The 19,832-nt window shown below is 37.6% G+C and overlaps 1 protein-coding gene across 1 annotated transcript in view; it reads right to left on the bottom strand.

Annotated features, from left to right (window-relative positions):
• The window catches only part of KCNK10 (potassium two pore domain channel subfamily K member 10), a 183,881-nt gene that overhangs the window by 150,520 nt on the left and 13,529 nt on the right, over positions 1–19,832 (bottom strand). Inside the window, exon 2 of the mRNA XM_003902139.5 lies at positions 16,771–16,838. The gene's annotated coding sequence lies outside the window, so the exon portion shown is untranslated. The remainder of the gene's footprint in view (positions 1–16,770; positions 16,839–19,832) is intronic.

Here is a 19,832-nt window from a genome sequence, read left to right as displayed (position 1 = left end):
CATGATTTATAATCCTTTGGTATCCCAGTAATGGGATTGCTGGGTCAAATGGTATTTCTAGTTCTAGATCCTTGAGGACTTGCCACACTGTCTTCCACAATGGTTGAACTAGTTTACAGTCCCACGAACAGTATAAAAGTGTTCCTATTTCTCCACATCCTCTCCAGCACCTGTTGTTTCCTGACTTTTTAATGATCGCCATTCTAACTGGTGTGAGATCTCATTGTGGTTTTGATTTGCATTTCTCTGATGGCCAGTGATCATGAGCACTTTTTCTTGTGTCTGTTGGCTGCATAAATGTCTTCTTCTGAGAATTGTCTGTTCATATCCTTCGCCCACTTTTTGATGGGGTTGTTTGATTTTTTCCTGTAAATTTGTTTCAGTTCTTTGTAGATTCTGGATATTAGCCCTTGTCAGATGGATTGATGGCAAAAATACTCTCCCATCCTGTAGCCTACCAGTTCACTCTGATGGTAGTTTCTTTTGCTGTGCAGAAACTCTTTAGTTTAATTAGATCCCATTTCTCGATTTTGGCTTTTGTTGCCATTGCTTTTGGTGTTTTAGACATGAAGTCCCTGCCCATGCCTATGTCCTGAATGGTATTGCCTAGGTTTTCTTCTAGGGTTTCTATGGTTTTAGGTCTGACATTTAAGTCTTTAGTCCATTTTGAAATAATTTTTGTATAAGGTGTAAGGAAAGGATTCAGTTTCGGCTTTCTACATATGGCTAGCCAGTTTTCCCAGCACCATTTATTAAATAGGGAATCTTTTTCCCATTTCTTGTTTTTGTCAGGTTTGTCAAAGATCAGATGGTTGTAGATGTGTGGTATTATTTCTGAGGGCTCTGTTCTGTTCCATTGGTCTATATCTCTGTTTTGGCACCAGTACCATGCTGTTTTGGTTACTGTAGCCTTGTAGTGTAGTTGGAAGTCACGTAGCATGATGCCTCCAGCTTTGTTCTTTTTGCTTAGGATTGTCTTGGCAATGAGGGCTCTTTTTTGGTTCCATATGAAGTTTAAAGTAGTTTTTTCCAATTCTGTGAAGAAAGTCATTGGTAGCTTATGGGGATGGCATCCTTTTAATAAAAGGACTTGAGGGAATGAGCTTGTCTGTTATTGCCCTTCTGTCATGTGAGGACGCAGCAAAGAGATGTTATCTTGGAAGCAGAGAACAAGCCTTGGTTTTGGACTTCCCAATCTCCAGAACTGTGAGAAGCAAGTTTCCATTATTTATAAACTAACCAGCAAAAGCAGACTAAGACAATCAGGATCCAATCAAAGACTGAATTTGCTTGTTCTATTTAGAAAAGCATCTTTCTTTTCTGGAAAAGCATCTTCATATTTTTCTAATGCCATTGATTTTTTTCAAACAATCCAAGCTCGTTTGCTTTCTGGTATGTTTAATGGCCTGATGTAGCTAAGGATAAGTTGAGTCAAAGGGGAAAAATTATTACCTGGTCATAGTAGTTCATTAAAAGAAGTTAACATTTTCTGTAAACTCAGCATCTCTGCCAGTATCCACAGAATGAAAGACAGTTGTAGCTTCACTCACTCAAATTTCTCTCCTCCTTAGACTTTGCTTTACTCAAAGAAGTTATCTTTGTTTTTTATCCAAAAGGTCTTGTTTCAGGGATAGATGAGTGTTTTCACACATATATACGAAGTTGACAGGCACATATGGTATTTTACTGAATTTAAAAATAAGAACTCAGCAAGGTCACACACCAAAATGAATGAGCTCTGATTTTCATGTCATTCTAGGAAGGTTTTAATTTGAACCAAACTTAAAGACATGTAGAAAGCATGTGTGCTTTCAATAACCTATTGATTTATGAGCAAGTCTTATTCTCAGGGTCTTTCAACTTGGCAGAGTTGAAAATTCTTTAGAAGGACCTACTGTCTGGGCATATGGACAGATGCTTCTCCCAGAGAGCCTATGAAAGGCTTGGAATAGCCTGGCCAGTAGAAAAAATTGTGTTCAGTAGGAAGTGAGACACAGTCTCACATTGCTTCTCAGCCTTTTAGCGAAGATCAAGTGTGAGACACAGTCTCCACATCCTATGGGAATGTGTGAAATAAATTCATTTCATTTTTGCTGCTCTTAAAGCTAATATTTGTTTGCTTGAAAATCATTGGAACAAATGTAATATAAGAACTTTCTTCTCCTACAACTAAGTCAGCTAAATGTTTGCTGAATCATGCAACCAGATTTCAAAGAGGTCATTTCAAGATTACTGGTTCAGTTTTCTACTTCTAAATAGGATTCCAATATATATGACTATTCAAGGTTTCTAAATATAGTTAGTGAAAGATTCCAAACCCTTTGTTGATGGGCTTTTCCAAATTTAAAAAACTTTAGTGAAGTAAAAATATTTTCTTATTTCCAGTCTAAATCTCTTTCTTCTTTAAATTTTTCAATACTTGAGAAGATGAGGAGAAACCAGTCTTTTTGAATAACTGTTAAGTATTGAAGATCAAATTGTTCAATGTCCTCTTCTTCATGTCAAATAATTCTTTTTACCCCTTTACCAATATATAGAGGCTAATATGGCCAACTCATACTTTTCCTAAAAGCATTCTTTTTCACTACAAGTTTCAGAAAAGAAAATCAAAGTCTTTCTAAGCCTTACTGAGTTTCTGCATCTATAAAATAGGAGTCTGTAGTAAGAACAAGTATTTGGCCAGCTTACGCACATTTTAGCCAACCATTCTTTTCAGTAGGGAGCACTGCACAGCCAACCAAGTAGATCATGCCAAGCTTCATTCAGTTTCCTCACCTGTAAAATGGAGCACTAAATGTCTGGCTAGTTCTGCCTACAGGGTTGCTGTAAGGAGGCAGTAGATGTGAAAGTGCTTTGTAAACTGTGTAGGAATTCACATATTAAAGGAATCATCCTTAGGATTACTTGTTCCATAAGATTTTTCTTACTATCCACCAGGCACATAGGAACCACTTTTTAAGACTATCCCATTTATTTCTCATAACAATCCTAGACGATGGACAATATTATTGTGATTTATTTTAAAATAATACCTGACATGTGTTGGGCACATAAATATTTGTTGAGGAGAACATTGGAGCTTAGAGAGGTTACTGCTTATTCAAATAAGCAAAGCTAGTTAGAGATGGAAGTAGAAATCAAACTCGAGCTATCTGACTGAAGTTGAGGACCCACTAATCTCTAAGTCAAATTACCATTCCCAATGCCAAGATGATTACACAAAGTTTTGATATCTGGCAATTGCTGTTGAAACACTCTTGACCCTTTTTCCTTTTCATTGTTATCTCCCCAACTCTGGGGTACTATTCCCTTGTATTATTCTCCCTATCGAAGTGTGTCGTCTGTGTTCTTTGAGAGAACTGATGCTCAAAGACAATGTTCTTCCTATCCCAGAGATATTTGCATTTTTAGCACCAGGTGAACATTTAAGCCAAAGTAATGAAAAATAAATCTTAGACCATCAGACATTATGAAACCAATCAAAGAAGTATGGGGAAGAGGTGAGTAGAGAGGGAGGTGAGTAAACCTTTGTTACGTCCCTGAAATCATGGCAAATTTGTGACCATCCTGAAGTATTTACCCAGATATGCAGTCTTCTTGGAATTACTTCAACTTTTATCCAGTGTCATATACAACCACATTATGTTGCTCAACCTACTCTACTCTTTTGGTGGTCAATTAATAATGCTGGGGTATAGAAAGAGGATCTATTTCCAGTTTATATAATGCCTCTATATTTAGATTCCAATACTATGGTTTTATTTAGGGGTTTTCTTTGTTTGTTTGCTTTTGTTTGTTTGTTTCTTTGTTTTTAGATGGAGTCTTGCCTCTGTCACCCAGGCTGGAGTGCAGTGGCGAAATCTCAGCTCACTGCAACTTCCGTCTCTTGGGCTCAAGCGATTCTCCTGCCTCAGCCTCCCCAGTAACTGGGACTACAGGAGCCCGCCACCATGACTGGCTAATTTTTGTACTTTTTAGTAGAGATGAGGTTTCACCATGTTGGCCAGGCTGGTCTCGAACTCCTGACCTCAAAAGATCCACCTGCCTCAGCCTCCCAAAGTGCTAAGATTACAGGTGTGAACCACATGCCTGGCCCTAGTACTATATTTTTAATAGTCATCTAATATTACTGATACGCATTGATATGCTGATCCTCTTGGACCTGCAAAAGAATTTCATCAGGAATCAAAGTTCAGTTGACAACTGTAATTTCTAAGAATCTTATGGTATCTTTTATGAAAAACTATTCTTTTTCTTTTTTTTCCAAATTTGAGTCCTTATTTTTCAAGAAGAGTTTCAAAAGAGTCATGTCTTCAGGTTCCAAAGCATTGTAAGTGACTATAATCTTCAGGTAGAAGGAATGCAACATTTTTAGAAAACCTGTATCAATTATTGCCTCACTATGTAATGCACCGTAGTAAAATCTCAACTAATCAGAACTCACTCAATTAAATCTACCTCCAGCAATGTCGTAGAAGAGAAGGTCAAACACTGCAAGCCTAGATGGCCACTGCTAGCCTAGATGGCAGTTAGAGAAAGGCACTCCCCTCTGGTGGGAAACAGCGCACTATGGCACTGTCTTAACTTGAGACAGTGTATTTGTTCTTTGTTCACCTCAGAAGACATCTCCTGGGGACAAGGGGTGCGGTATGAGACAGGAAGGATGTGCCAATATCAGGAAGCACAGCAGTATGTCCAGAACTTGAACTGGCTTTCAGTCCCACTCACCACCTCAGCCTAGGGCCTGTATACAATGTGCAAACTGAACAATTGTGTGCTCTGGTCCTTTAGATAAGATACACAGATGAATGCAATAAGCAAGAATATATGATGAATTCCAATCCTTCAAGGTCAATTTTTGGAAAGAGAATATTTAAGTACTTTATGTCATACATGAATTCAAATTAAGTTTAGATTAGTTTTGAGGGAGAAAATGTATTATTGTGTTTGTCATTTCTGGATATTTTGAGCTTCTCTTGTTTTCCTAAGTGCTATTTTTCTCCGTTGGAAAGAAATCAAAACATTATGGCTATGTAATATCATAACAATGTTCTTCCTCTAAATCACAGTAACTTTGAACTTGATATTACGGGGATGCCTCCATTGCTATTGAGCCATGCATGAGGAAAATAATAAGTTTAATTCTAAAATATTGGGAGTAGGGAATCTACACTCTGCCTCTGACTAGCTGGGTAATTTGCTCTTTTATTAAAGAAGCTACCGTGACCACGTAAAGCTCATACTTTCATGGCGATGGTTTGCTTCACTTTACTCTACTCCTAGGAGATAGCATCGTCTATTATTTTGCGTCTTTGGAGACAAGACTTTTATTTGTAACATGGGCACATTGCATATGGTATATTTTTTCTGGCATATAGAATTTGTTTCTCAGAGGCAAGGCCTCACTATGCTGTCCAGGCTGGAGTGCAGTGGCTGTTCACAGGTGCAATCAAAGCACACTGCAGCCTCAAACTCCTGGACTCAAGTGATCCTCTAGCCTCAGCTTCCTAAGTAGCTGAGACTATGGACGTGGGCCACCATGCCCAGCCCTGGCATATAAATTTTATAAGCTGACATCAAAGACTCATCCATTCAATTTTATATTCAAGAAAGAATGAATAACCTGGAGCCAGTGCATGTATCCATTCTTTTGTCCTTTACCCATAGAAAGTTAGAGAACCTTACAATGTTTTCCAAATTTGCAGTTATCTTCAGTCCATCAAATAGAGATTCAGTTGCTTTAGAAATTCTGAGCTTCCACTGAGAAAACTGAGTCACAAATATCATTAGTAGGGACCGTGGAGATTACGTAGTGGGAGCTTTGCAAAATTTGCTGGTGACAAGAAGCAGATTCCTAGGTCCAAGTGCTCCCTCTGAGATCCTGTTTCAGTGGGTCTAAGGTGGAGCCTGGAGATTCATTTATTTGACAAAAGCCTCAGAGCCCCAGGTGATTTTTTTTTTTGTTTTTTTTTGTTTTTTTGAGACAAAGTCTCACTCTCTCACTCAGACTGTAGTACAGTGTTGTGTTCATAGCCCACTGCAACCTCAAACTCCTAGGCTCAAGCGATCCTCCTACCTCGGCTTCCAAAAGTGTTGGGATTACAGGCATGAACCACCAAACCTGACCACCAGGTGATTCTTCCATGCAAAGTCTGGGAAATTCTAATGTACTAGAGCCCTTTGTTTTACTGATAACAGTGAGGCCCTGAGAGGTAACGTGACTTCCCTGAGGGCAAACAGCTGGTCTGTGATAGAATTGAGACTGGAACAGAAATGTTCTGACTGGCTTCAACTCTTCATAAAATGAACTAGTGTATTTGAGAAATATTTTCAAGCATGATGGGAGTTAGAGGTTATGAAAAAAGCAAAATTACACAATTAGAAATTTCAGTAATCTGAAACTCTCCATTTCAGATGCATTCGGGTTGCCCATTCACCATGTTACCCAGCCTGGTCTTGAACTCCCGGGCTCAAGCATGTATAACACTTCTGTCCCTTATCGGTGGGACTATTGAAGTCTTTTCTCCACTTTTTCTCTGATTGGCCCCAAAAGCCACATGGTTTTCTGGGCTCCCCTTAGTAACTTTGGGCCTATCAACACCTCCATCTTTCTCATACCTCTTGGGCAATGCTCTTCCCCCTCCTTAAAATTCATGTAAAGCCAGACATCTTTCTCTTGACTCATGTTACACAGCTCCTTTCTCTACTGTTCGCTTTGTCATCCATTCATTTAATTGCTGTATTTCTCAAGTCCTTTGTGTTTAACTTTTTTTTTTTTTTTTAGACTAAGTCTCACTCTTTCACCCAGGCTGGAATGCAGTGGTGCTCTCTCCGTTCACTGCAGCCTCCACCTCCAGGGCTCAAGCAATTCTCACCTCAGCCTCCCAAGGAGCTGATATTACAGACACGCACCTGGCTAATTTTTGTGTTTTTAGTAGAGATGCGCTTCACCATGTTGCCCAGCCTGGTCTTGAACTCCCGGGCTCAGGTGATCCACCCACCTCGGCCTCCCAAAGTGCTGGGATTACAGACACGAGCTGCCATGCCCAGCCCCTTTTTGTTTAACTGTGGTGCATGCTTGCTTATATGAATGTTAAGTTTTTCACATATGAGATAGCTGTCCTAGAGTGGGAAGACCACTCTAGTAAAAATTGAAACTACTAATTTCTAGTCTCAGCTCTGCCACTGATAAGCTGTCTGAACTTGAGTAAGCCACTTTGCCTGTTTGAGCTTTTGTTGCTCAATGAAAGGGTTAAACGCTGAGATTCTGAGTTCTTCTATGTGTCTGTCTCATTTCTTTAAGGAAGAAACTATCTTTCCTGATTTGTCTTCTTTCTACTGAGCCTATTTCATAAAGCTACTTAGTGTGCTCTCTTGATAAATGCTGACACTTCCTTCTTGGTCTAGTTTGGCTTCCCCTCTCCACCTGCTCCCCTCACAGATGGTGCACGAGCCACATATCTGATCACCATTGAACTTTGATTTTGGTAAAGACTAGATTTTTTTAAAGCAATACTCACCATGTGTCTTTCCAGTGTCACCATTCCCTCCCATGAAATGGCACACCGTGTTCCTTGGCCCTCCACTTTTGCCATTAAAACAAAACATTGTTTCCACATGTCCCTTTTATTTAACAGGTTTTTTTTTTATTTTTGCATTTATTGAATCTTAATATTTAATTTTATTTCTGATGTACTAGATCTCTTTCTTTAAAATTTCTATTTACAGTGAGCTCTCTATTTAGCTGTGATTTAGGTCATGTTGGTTTATGTTTTTGAGTTTTTAAAGAAAATATTTGGTCTCACAATCACAACCATAATTACATTTATTTGTTTTGGTTAAGTTTTTTAATAAAAATAGCTCTTAAAAATATGACACTATATCACACATAAAATTGGTCTACTCAGTCAGTTGTCCATATTGAAGTGGACTTCCTTCCTTCCTTCCTTCCTTTTTCTCTTTCTTTTCTTTCTTCCTTCCTTTTTCTCTTTCTTTCTTCCTTTCTTCTTTCCTTCCTTCCTTCTTCCTTCCTTCCTTTCTTTTTCTCTTCCTTCCTTCTTTCCTTCCTTCCTTTTTCTCTCTTCCTTCCTTCTTTCCTTCCTTCCTTCCTTCCCTCCTTCCTTCCTTCCTTTCTTCCTTCCTTCCTTTCTTTCTTTCTTTCTTTCTTTCTTTCTTTCTTTCTTTCTTTCTTTCTGATATGGAGTCTCACTCTGTCACCTAGGCTGGAGTGCAGTGGTGCAATCTCATCTCACTGCAACCTTCATGTGGATGAACTTTAGATACACATAAATGATTAAAATAGAGTATAAGAAACATGAAGTGATAGAACGTGTCTGCTCAATGGAAAACACTCTGAGTTCAAAATAATACACAAAATTGTAGACTAGGAAAATGTGAGATTTCAGGACCTTGGACAGTTAGAAGTACTCTGTAATCCCTGGTATTGCCTCACAAGCAAGTATGTGATATATTTTTACATCTGCAGTACTATATAAGACACAGTGCCCTGAAATATCCTGCTGTTATTTTTTTTTCAGATGAAGCAAAATAAAATTGCCTGTTCAAAAATAATGTGGAAAATGAGGGTTTTCCTACACATTTATCTGACCTTCTTTTTAAATAAATGTAACAGGAAAATGTATTGCTGACTATGCTAATATATCAAGCTACGTGAACTCCATGCTGAAACTTAAAGATGATCAAAACCCCAGACAATGGCAAGTGCAAGTTGTTGGGCCCCATTCTGAAACTTAGATTTTAAATCTATAATTTCTTGTTTTACCACATGTATTTTCAGAAAATGCAAGCAATAACTTTGAAGACTGATCATGGAGGGTTTTCTGTGATTTATATTTTACAAGAAGAAAATCAAGTCTTCCCTAATAAGGGCTATAAAGCCCAGGCTGTATGCTCAGATACAGGAGAGCAAACGACTTAGAGGCATTGATGCAACTATGCTCTCAGGCATAGTGGCAGGGCTACTGCAATTTGGCACTAAGTGGCTTTCACAAATGCTTTTTTAGCTCGTTTGCTATTTCTTTTTAAAATATAACCAAATACTTCGTTACACAGTTATAAAGAACTATACGTGAGAAATACCAGGAAGAAAAAAAAGTTCATTGTCACAACCATCCAAGAAGTGCAAATTGAACAATAGGATGCTGTTTTTCATCTCTCAGATCAGCTGAGATTAAAAAAGATGTCCAGGGATGTGGGGAAATGGGCACTTTCATGCTCTGTTGGCGGGAATGCAGATTAGCACAAGTCCTGGGGAGGGTGATTAGGACATATGGATCAAAAGCCTTAAGAAAATGATGAAATGGTATATGTAATAATGTGAAAAAACACTCTCAGTTCATTGCTAAGTGGGAAAAAAAACGTTACAGCCAGGGGCAATGGCTCATGCCTGTAATCCCAGCATTTTTGGAGGCCGAGGCAGGTGGATCACTTGATGTCAGGAGTTTGAGGTCAGCCTGGCCAACATGGCAAAATCCGGTCTGTACCAAAAATACAAAAATTAGCCATTAGCGAGACATGGTGGTGCACACCTGTAATCCTAGCTACTCAGGAGGCTAAAGCATGAGAATCACTTGAACCTGGGAGGCAAAAGTTACAGTGAGCCGAGATCATGCCACTGCACTCCAGCCTGAGTGACCGAGCAATACTCCATCTCAAAAAAAATAAAATAAAATAAAAGTTACCAAGTTATACAATCATATGTTTGTAATATTTAAGCATACATTCTGAACAGATATGTATGAAAATATTATTATCTCAGAGGGTGGGAAGAGGGATGAGTATTTATAGTTTATTTACATGTTTTCTAATGTATCTGTATCCAACATAAATTACCGTTTCCATCATGAATTATTATTTCCATTTAAAAAATGACAATTTGCCCAATTATCAATAGAGTTCTCATAGTAAACACTGTCTGGTGTCTCCTTTTCCCAGGTTTATATTTACTGGAGTTGGCTTTGGTGTGTTTAAGACACTGAAGGGAAGCCAGTGGGGCTGGGCAGTTGTGGGTAAGAAAGGGAATAGCCCCAGATAAGTGTAGACAAAGTTGGACGATAAATTATGTATTCCCACCTTTGAAGCCATGGTAGTGTTTGGATTTTATTCTAGAAGCAATGGACTACCATTTCAATACAGAGCAAGGAAGAGATGGTGATTAGATTATAAATTTTTGTTTTGTTTTGTTTTTAATTAATTATTCTTGGCTTCTGTGGAGAGAAGAATGGAGAGAGGTAAGATTAGAAGCCAGGAAGATCAGTAAGACCATCATAGAATATGATAGATGAGATTAAAGTATTGAGAGTGTAGTTGGAAAGAAGTAGAAAGATTTCATTTACTTTTTTTTTAGTGAAAATGACAGGACTTGCTTATGTGACAAGGTAGGAAAAAAATCAAGGATATCTCACACATTCGTACCAGAAATAACTCTGACAGTTACTCCTTATGGTGAAATTGAGAAAGATAAACTGTGCTTGTTAGTTATTAGTTTTCAGATCTTTCTACTGAAATATGCCATTATCGTGGGTTGGATGGTGGCCTCCCAAAAGATATGTCCACGTGTTGGAAAAAGGTTTGCAGATATCATTGAGTTAAGAATTTTGAGATGAGGAGATCATCCTAGACTATCTGACGGGCCCTAAATCAGAGGACAAATATCCTTATAAGAGAGGCAAGAGGAGAGTACACAGACAGAAGAGGAGGCAGCAATGTGACCATAGAGGCAGAGACTGGAGTAATACGGCCACAAATCAAGTAATGCCAACGGCCACCAGAAGCTGGAAGAGGCCCAAAACAGATCCTCCCCTAGAGCCCCAGGAGAGAGCACAGCTCTGCTGGATTTCAGACCTCTGTCCTCCAGAACTTTGAGAGAGTCCATTTCTGTTGTTTTAAGCCATCAATTTGTGATACTTTGTTATGGAAGCTACAGGAAACTAATACAGCTATTGATATGGTTCGGATCTGTGTCCCCACCCAAATCTCATGTCAAATTTTAATTCCCAATGTTGGAGTAGGAGCCTAGTGGGAGGTGATTGGATCATGGAGGCAGATTTCTCCCTTGCTGTTCTCATGAAAGTCAGTGAGTTCTCATGAGATCTGGTTGTTTAAAAGTGTGTAGCACTAGCCTCTTCTCTCTCTTCCTCCTTCTCTGGCCATGTAAGACGTACCTGCTTCCCCTTGCCTTCTGCCATGATGGTAAGTTTCCCGAGGCCTTTCCAGCCATGCTTCCTGTACAGCCTGCAGAACTGTGAGTCAATTAAATCTCTTTTCTTTATAAATTACCCATTCTCAGGTAGTTCTGTATAGCAACAGACTAATACAGTCATTGATATAAAAACCCGCACAAATATTAAGTATGCAATTTAATAAATTATCACAAAGTGTTTACTTTTTCCCATTAAAAAAATTAATTAGGCAAATTTTCAAGCATACATAAAAACAGAGAGAGTAATATAATGAATAATGTAATATTCACTAAAAGTAATATAATGAATCTTCATGTGCCCAAAACCCATTTTCTTTTTTTTAATTATTATTATACTTTAAGTTCTGGTATACATGTACAGAACATGCAGGTTTGTTACATAGGAATACATGTGCCATGATGCCAAAACCCGTTTTCAACAATTGTCAACCCATGAGCAATCTAGTTTTATCTACACTCCCACTCACCACCCTGCCACTGGATTATTTTGAAGCAAATCCCAGACATCATATTGTTCCATCTTTAAGTACCTCAAATACATCTCTGAAAACAATGTTTTCTGCTGGGCAAGGTGGCTCTGGCCAGTAATCCTAGCACTTTAGGAGGTCAAGGCAGGTAGACCGCTTGAGGTCAGGAGTTCAAGACCAGCCTGGCCAACATAGTGAAACCCTGTCTCTACTAAAAATACAAAAAAAATTCGCTGAGCATGGTGGTGCGCACCTGTAATCCCAGGTACTCGGGAGGCTAAGGCAGGAGAATCACTTGAACCCAGAGGCAGAGGTTGCAGTGAGCCAAGATCATGCCACTGCACTCCAGCCTGGGTGACACAGCAAGACTCCATCTCAAAAAAAAAAAAAAAAAAAAGTTTCCTTTTTTAACATAACCAAAATATGATATATCACCTAAAAAATTAACAAAATATTTTAATAGCAGATATCTATTCAGTATTCAAATTTCCCCCAATTATCTGATATTTGCTTTCTTTATTGAGTTAGTTTGCTTGCAACAAGATTTAAACCAGGTCTATACGCTGCATCTGGTAACATATCTCTTGTTCTATGAATTTCTTCTTTTCTTCTTCCCTCTAAATTATTTGTTGAAGAAACCAGGTCAGGTTGTTTGCGTTGTAAAACTTTCCAGATTTTAATTTATCTCTGAGTATCTTTAGTATGTTCCTATCTTCCCTGCATTTCCTGTAAATGAGAAATTAGATCTACAGCATATTCAGGTTCAATATATTTGGAAAGAATGCTTCGTAGGTGGGATTTTGTACTTTACATCTTATCACCATAATGCCTGGGTATCTTTTTGTGTGACACTGAGATTGGCTAATGGTTTCATTTGTTGTCAGCCTGATCTACCTACTACAAAGTTCCACATTTGCTTTTCCCCTAATTATTTTACAACTATTCGTGATCATCGTCTTGAGCCATTTTTGGGAGTTGCAAAATGATAACATTTTAATTCTACTCTTTTGGCATTTATTAGCTGGAATTATTGTATGATGAACTCTCCTTTATGATCTATTCGATTACCCTGAGGTATAGTCCATCCACAACAAATAGGATAAGTGTTCAGTTCTTTCCCTTTATGTACTAGTTGTCGGAATAAGTAGTTGGTTCCCTAGCATCCTCCAAAGGTGACTAACAGGATTTGTTTTGTTTTACATCATTAGGAAATAATGAATTTTACTTTGGTTATTATTTTATTTCTTATTTTTTGGGTTCTGCCCAGAAGACACAGTATGCTATTTCCTTGGCTGAGTCTCCTAAGAGTCTATGTCAGCCAGTGTCTAGCAGCCCATTCACATTTAGAACTATACATGGATCATTGGCCCCAGCCCCTGTTAAAAGAGAGGAGGAGACGGAGGGTCAGAGTGGCCTGATAATTTGCCAAAATCATTCCCGTGGTTAGTAGCAGGATCCAGGTAAGAGCCCAAATCCATGCTTTTCAACTGTAACCTAACTAAGATGCTAAGCTATTTAGATTGCTACATATTTTGCTTCCAGATGCAGAGTAACCACAATAATTGCAGTAATAAATATATTCATCTGGTAGATAAAAAAGTAAAATTTGAACATCTTGTGGTTATAAGTACTACTTCTTATTGTAGTTTGGCCAAAAGAACTGTAAATAACAATTCACGCACCAAAAAAAGTAATCTGAGTCAATTGTTAAATCAAAGGATTTGAGTTTGGTTAGGAAAAAAAACACTTTGGCACTGAAAAGAATCTGTTTTGCTTACATTTTAAAGCAGAACATGAAATAGCCAGACTGAAAGAAAGGTTCTCACAGTTAGTTCTACTCAGCTTCTATTTCTATTTTAATTGTATTTAAAATTAAATAAATATTTGTTTGAAAGTAATTTTTAAATTTTAATTTTAAAACAAATTTAAATTATTTTTTATTTTAAATTAAATTATTTTAATCTAATTAAATTTAAATGGCTTTAATTTTATTACATTTAAATATTTTTATTTTAAAATAAGTAGCAATTTAAATTTTTAAAACAATTTTTCAATATTACATACAATGTAATATACAAATCGGAATTCCCATATTCATAGCTCTTTATTACAGGGATTCGGATAGGATGTAGTTCAAACTATATGCCCCTCCTGCCTGAAATACAGCCAATGATGGTGAAGTGTAATGTGATACTCCTGGGGTTGTAAGAGAATCATTAGCTATTTTTCCTAGAGCCGGATTTATAAAGTAATTTCAACATCAATTATTGGGCATCGGTTACAGTATTTAAGAACAAAGTCTGGAGTCTTTTCACATACAAAACTGTATTTGAAGTCAACATATGTCCTCTAATTAACCTGTTATATTTTACTATATATGATATGCATGCTAGTGGAGTTGAAGGAACTAGAAAATTTTTATTTGGAGATGATTAATAATAACAGTTTTTTCATCAATTTTACTCACTACTAAATAGGTAAGGGAGTGGATGTCTTCTTCGTGACTCCATGCAAAAACCAATGTGTGTGAAATACAGTAAAATCTTGAACAACATGGGTCTAAACTGCAAGAATTCACTTACATACAGATTTTCTTCCACCTCTGCCATTCCTGAGATAGCAAAAGCAACTCCTCTTCCTCCTCCTCCTCAGCTTATTCAACATGAAGACGAAAGGGATGAAAACCTTTATGATGATCCACGTCCCCTTAATAAATTGTAAATATATTGTCTCTACTTACGATTTTCTTAATAACTTTTTCTTTTCTCTAGTTTAATTTATTGTAAGAATATAGTATATAATAATATAACACACAAAACATGTATTAATCAACTGTTCATGTTATTGGTAAGGCTTTCAGTCAACAGTGGGCTATTAGTAGTTAAGTTTTGGGGGAGTCAAAAGTTAAACACCGATCACTGACTGCACAGGGAGTTGGTACCCCTAACTCCTGCAGTGTTCAATGCAGGGTCAACTGTACACTGACATATACATACACATACACGCACACACACACACACACACACACACACATATTTAATTGAGACAGAGTCTCACTTTGTCTCCCAGGCTGGAGTGCAGTGACCCAGTCTTAGCTCACTGCAACCTCTGCCTCCCCAGTTCAAGCAATTCTCCTGCCTCAGCCTCCCAAGTATCTGGGATTACAGGTGCATTCCACCACACCTGGCTAATTTTTGTATTTTTAGTAGAGATGGGGTTTTACCATGTTGGCCAGGCTGGTCTCAAACTCCTGACTTCAAGTGATCTGCCCGCCTCAGCCTCCCAAAGTGCTGGGATTACAGGCATGAGCCACAGTGCCCGACTCACTGACATATATTTTGAGTCAGCAATGCCACAGGACAGAGAACTGGGATCACTTCTTCCTCATTCTTTTCCCCACGCATCCAGGTAGAAATGAGGAATATACATGCACCTTTGCATTTCCAAATAAATTTATTTTTATTTATATTTTTTATTTTTTTCTTCTATAACCAACCACCTAACCTATTTTTATTTCTAGAAAACTCTGATTCTTTAAAAACAGTATTGATGTAAAATCTCTTCCCTTCCCCTCTCCACCCCAGTATTCTTCAGTCCTTTAGCAGTTATGCTTTTCTCATGGCCTATGTGTACCTCTCTGTTTCTTCTCTTTGTTTTATTCCCTTGTCTGGTTCAAAGTTCCTGGAAAAAGTTAAGCAGGAGCCATCTGTGTCCCACGATTAGGAGGGGGAGTCCTGTAATAAAGCATTGGTTCCCAAATCTTGGAGTTTGTTTAAAATTACACACTCTACTCATCATCCCACATTTAGTTATCCAGATCTCCAAGGTTAGAGGCCTAAAATGCGTATTTATGGCGAGCTCCCCAAGCAATTCTGATGGAGAGAGTCGAAAAACAGGTACTAGGGAATCACTCTTATGAAGCACAGTAGTTATTCTTGACCATAGACAGAGCACACATTTCTCTTTTCCCACCTATCGCCATTAAACAAAACCTAACCAAACATTTTTACCATAATAAACTTTAATTCCATCCACAAACCCTTAAGGAACTTTAAATCCTGGTGCCTAAATTATAAAACTATTATTTGAAAGAATATTTACCTTTCAGGAAAAAGTCTCTGCTTCAAGCCATACCATTATCATACTTTGTATATCACATACAATGCTACTAACATCTGGGACAGATATTTGCACAAGTTAAGGCTCTTGCAGTTTCAAGTATCAGAAAACCCAACCCAAACTGTATTAAGCAGACAAGAAATGTATAGGCTCACATTACTGAAAAGACCAAGTATCATTTGTTTCAGCCATGGCTTGATCCAAAAGACTCAAAATATTTCAATTCTCTCTCTCAGCTGCACCTCTTCTGGGCTGGCTCTGTTTTCAACAAGATCTTCCTTTGAGGTTGCAAGGTGCTTTGCAACAGTTCTACGTCTCATTTTCCAAAGGTCAAATTCACCAGGGAAGAGTCTTTTTCTCCCTCTGTGGTCCTAACACAGGTCTTCTTACATGTCAATGCTTCTGACTGGGTCACATGCCCAACATTAAACCAATGACTGTGCCCTAAGGAATATGATGCTTGATTGGCCAGGTGTGAATTAGTAGCTCGTACTCTCTGCTGGAGGTATAGGGGTGGGGTCAACACACATAGACCAGCTGTGGATCTAGGATGGCTCTCCAGAAAGGTACTGGGTGCTGATACCAAAAAACCGACACTAGGTAGTCCAAAATGGCCAATGTCTTCCCCAGTATATGGTGATTGCAAGGCTATTTTGATCAGGAAACACTAGTAAGTTGCAAAACTGAAATCCAAACCAGGATTTTCAATCGTCTTATGAGCATCACCATACATATGCCCAAAATGAGATATTACGGTCTATTCTAACAAAATCAAAGCACATTTATTATCTCTTCCTTTCCCTTTGTCCTTCTGATTTTTATATCCAGTTTTAAACAATGTATCGAATAATATTAAAAGGCTAAAACTAAAAAAAACAGAATGTGAATTTAAAATGTCATTAAATGATGATGACACATTGCATACAGTAATTTTGACTTTTGAATAAGGAAACTTTTTTTTACCTGAGTGTCATCTGAAGCTTTCCAGACTTCAATATACAGAGTCCTGAGGTGCATAATAAACAGAATACCTGAAAACATAAAAGCATACCAAGCAAAATCTGAACACTTAAATATTCATTATACATAAGAAAATGAAGAAATTATCCATTACATACAAAGAATTCCTGTAAATCAATAAGAAAAAAAAAACAAACAAACAAACAGAAAATCGGGCAAAAACCTGGAAATTATATTTCACAAAAGAGGCTATTAAAATGGACAGTATAGGTGTGAAAAGGTGCTCAACTTTATTAGTCCTCAAGAAAATGCTAATGAGAAAACCATAATCTGCTACCACTATTCATCCAACAGAAAATAATAAGTGTTGGCAAGTACAGATGACCCTTGAACAACATGGGGGTTAGTGGTACCAACCACTTGCTCTGTCAAAAATATGCATATAACTCTTGAATCCCCAGAAACTTAACTACAAATAGCCTCTTGTTGACTGAATGCCTTACCAATAACATAAACAATTCATTAACACATATTTTGTATGTTATATGTATTATGTGCTGTATTCTTATTAATACAATAAAGTAAGCTAGAGAAGAGGGAGTGTTACTAAGAAAATCATAAGATAGAGAAAATACATTTAACATTCAGTAAGTGGAAGTGGATTATCACAAAGGTCTTCACCCTCATCATCTTCACAGTGAGTAGGCTGAGGAGGAGGAGGAAGAGGAGAGGTTGTTCTTGCTGTCTCAGGAATGGCAGAGGTGGAAGAAAATTCCCAGGATTTCTTGCCCACTACTGTTGAGAATGTAAATTGATACAATCATTTGGAAAACTATTTGGCAGTCCCTATGAATTTGGACATATGTTTATTCTATGTATGACACAGCAATTTTACCCCTAGATATGTAATCAAAAAATATGATCAAGAATGTTCATTAGAACACAATTTGTAGCAGTTAAAAACAATAAAAGCACCAAAATGAACATCAGCAGTAGAATGGTCCATAAATTGTGGCATAGTTGCACAATTTAATATTCTTGATCAGAATGAACAATTACAAACAACAACATAGGTGAATCTCACAAACATAAAAGTTAAATGAAAGAAGCTAGACACAAAAGAGTACATACTGTATTATTCCAGTTATAGAAAAGTTAAAAACAGACTGAACTAATTTATCCTATTAGAAGGCAAGATACCAGGTAACCCTGGTGAAAGGACAGTGATTAGAAGAAGCAAGAGCAGAATTTAGGGAGTTTGGAGATAATCAGTTTCTTGATATGGGTGCTAATTACACCAATGTGTTAAGCTGGTGAAAATTCAGCTAGCTAGCCCTTGTGTGTATTTTTCTGAACATGCATTACACTTTAAAAGTTTAAAATAAGAAAGGAAGAAACAGTTAAGTCTCCAGCCTATCATTTCCTTCTATTTCTAATTCCCTTGCTGTTTTATAAAGTTGCATTTCAATGTTAAAATACTTGTTCTGTTTTAACAAGCGGTGGGTGGTTGGTGTGATTTCTCTATAAATGATTTGTATAATGGTTTGGGAAACACATAAATGTTAGGGGTGTGTATAATATTTTTTTCTCCTAGAGATTATATTATTAAATCATAGTACTTTTATTCAGCTTTATTTTATCTGTGTAGCACAGTGCCAGGAAGCACTCATAATTTCCATCTGCAGATTATAACACAATTGATTCCTGTGAAGATCACAGCTATTGAAAACATTAAAGTAAAGCAAGAATCAGGCATAGCTGCCATTGTTGATCCTGAAATATTATTTGAAATAATGAAGAAAGTCTGAGGATATCTGTTATTCTTTCTTATATTATCACTGTTTCCCATGAGTAGTCTATGTTTAGTAGACATAGAATAACTAGTGATCGGGTTTTCATAAAAATCTCCATTTTGGAACCCAAACCCCAGCTTCCTCCATGTGAGCTCACAAGTGTTTAATCCAACCAGAGCTCTTCTCAATATTGCAGCTTCCTCTGTAAATAAAAGTGTTCTTGTACTTTTCTTTACACTAGCAGAGGCTAGATTAACATTGAGGGTAGACAAGTTATCCTAATAAGCAGCATTCTATTATTCAGAATATGGAGTATGTGGACTGTGCAAAGCCACAAAAAAAAAAATCCAAAAGAATATAAAAATTATGAAGCGATGAGTCAATGGGTAGACGTTTGTAAAAAGACAAAACAGCCAAGGGCATGCATCAAGCAGTAAATCGTTTGACTCTGAGGTCTCATAACAAACAGGCAGTGGGGAGATGACTCAATTGAGTGTCCCTTGTTGTCAAAATACAGATAGTCCCCAACTGTACAATGGTTCAACTCATGATTATTTAATTTTTTTACTTCACCACAGTGTGAAAGCAATGTGCTCAGTAGTCAAGTACTCATGCAACCATTCGTTTCTAAGATAACCAACACTTTTTTATAAAATGGGCTTAGTGTTAGATGATTTTGCCCAACTGTAGGCTAGTGTAAGTGTTCTGAGGACATTTAAGGTAGGATAGACTAAGCTGTAATGTTTGGTAGGTTAGGGGGATTAAATGCATTTTGACCTAGAATATTTTCAACTTAAGATGGGTTTATCAGGATATAGTCCCATTGTAAGTTGAGGAGCATTTGTATCAGAAAAGCAACAGTTTTTCTAACCCATAAAGTCAGAAAAAAAAAAAATACTATGTTTTCAAAGTTGCTATGCTTTATCTTCATTAGTATAGTACGAAATTTTTTTTTTTTTTTTTTTGATATGGAGTCTCCCTCTGTCGCCAGTTTGGAGTGCAGTGGTGTCGATCTCAGCTCACTGCGCCCTTCGCCTCCCTGTTTCAAGCGATTCTCCTGCCTCAGCCTCCAGAGTAGCTGGGATTACAGGCGCACGCCACCATACCAGCTAATTTTTGAATTTTTAGTACAGACGAGGTTTCACCATGTTGGCCAGGATGGTCTCCATCTCTTGACCTCATGATCTGCCTGCCTCGGCCTCCCAAACTGCTGGGATTACAGGCGTGAACCACCAATCCCGGACGAAAATTTCTATCTTTTAAAAAAATTAT

The sequence above is a fragment of the Papio anubis genome, chromosome 7, assembly GCF_008728515.1.
Source record: "Papio anubis isolate 15944 chromosome 7, Panubis1.0, whole genome shotgun sequence".
Classification (NCBI taxonomy): Eukaryota; Metazoa; Chordata; class Mammalia; order Primates; family Cercopithecidae; genus Papio; species Papio anubis.
The sequence above is the reverse complement of the archived record's forward strand: the minus strand, read 5'-3'. Positions and strand labels throughout refer to the sequence as shown.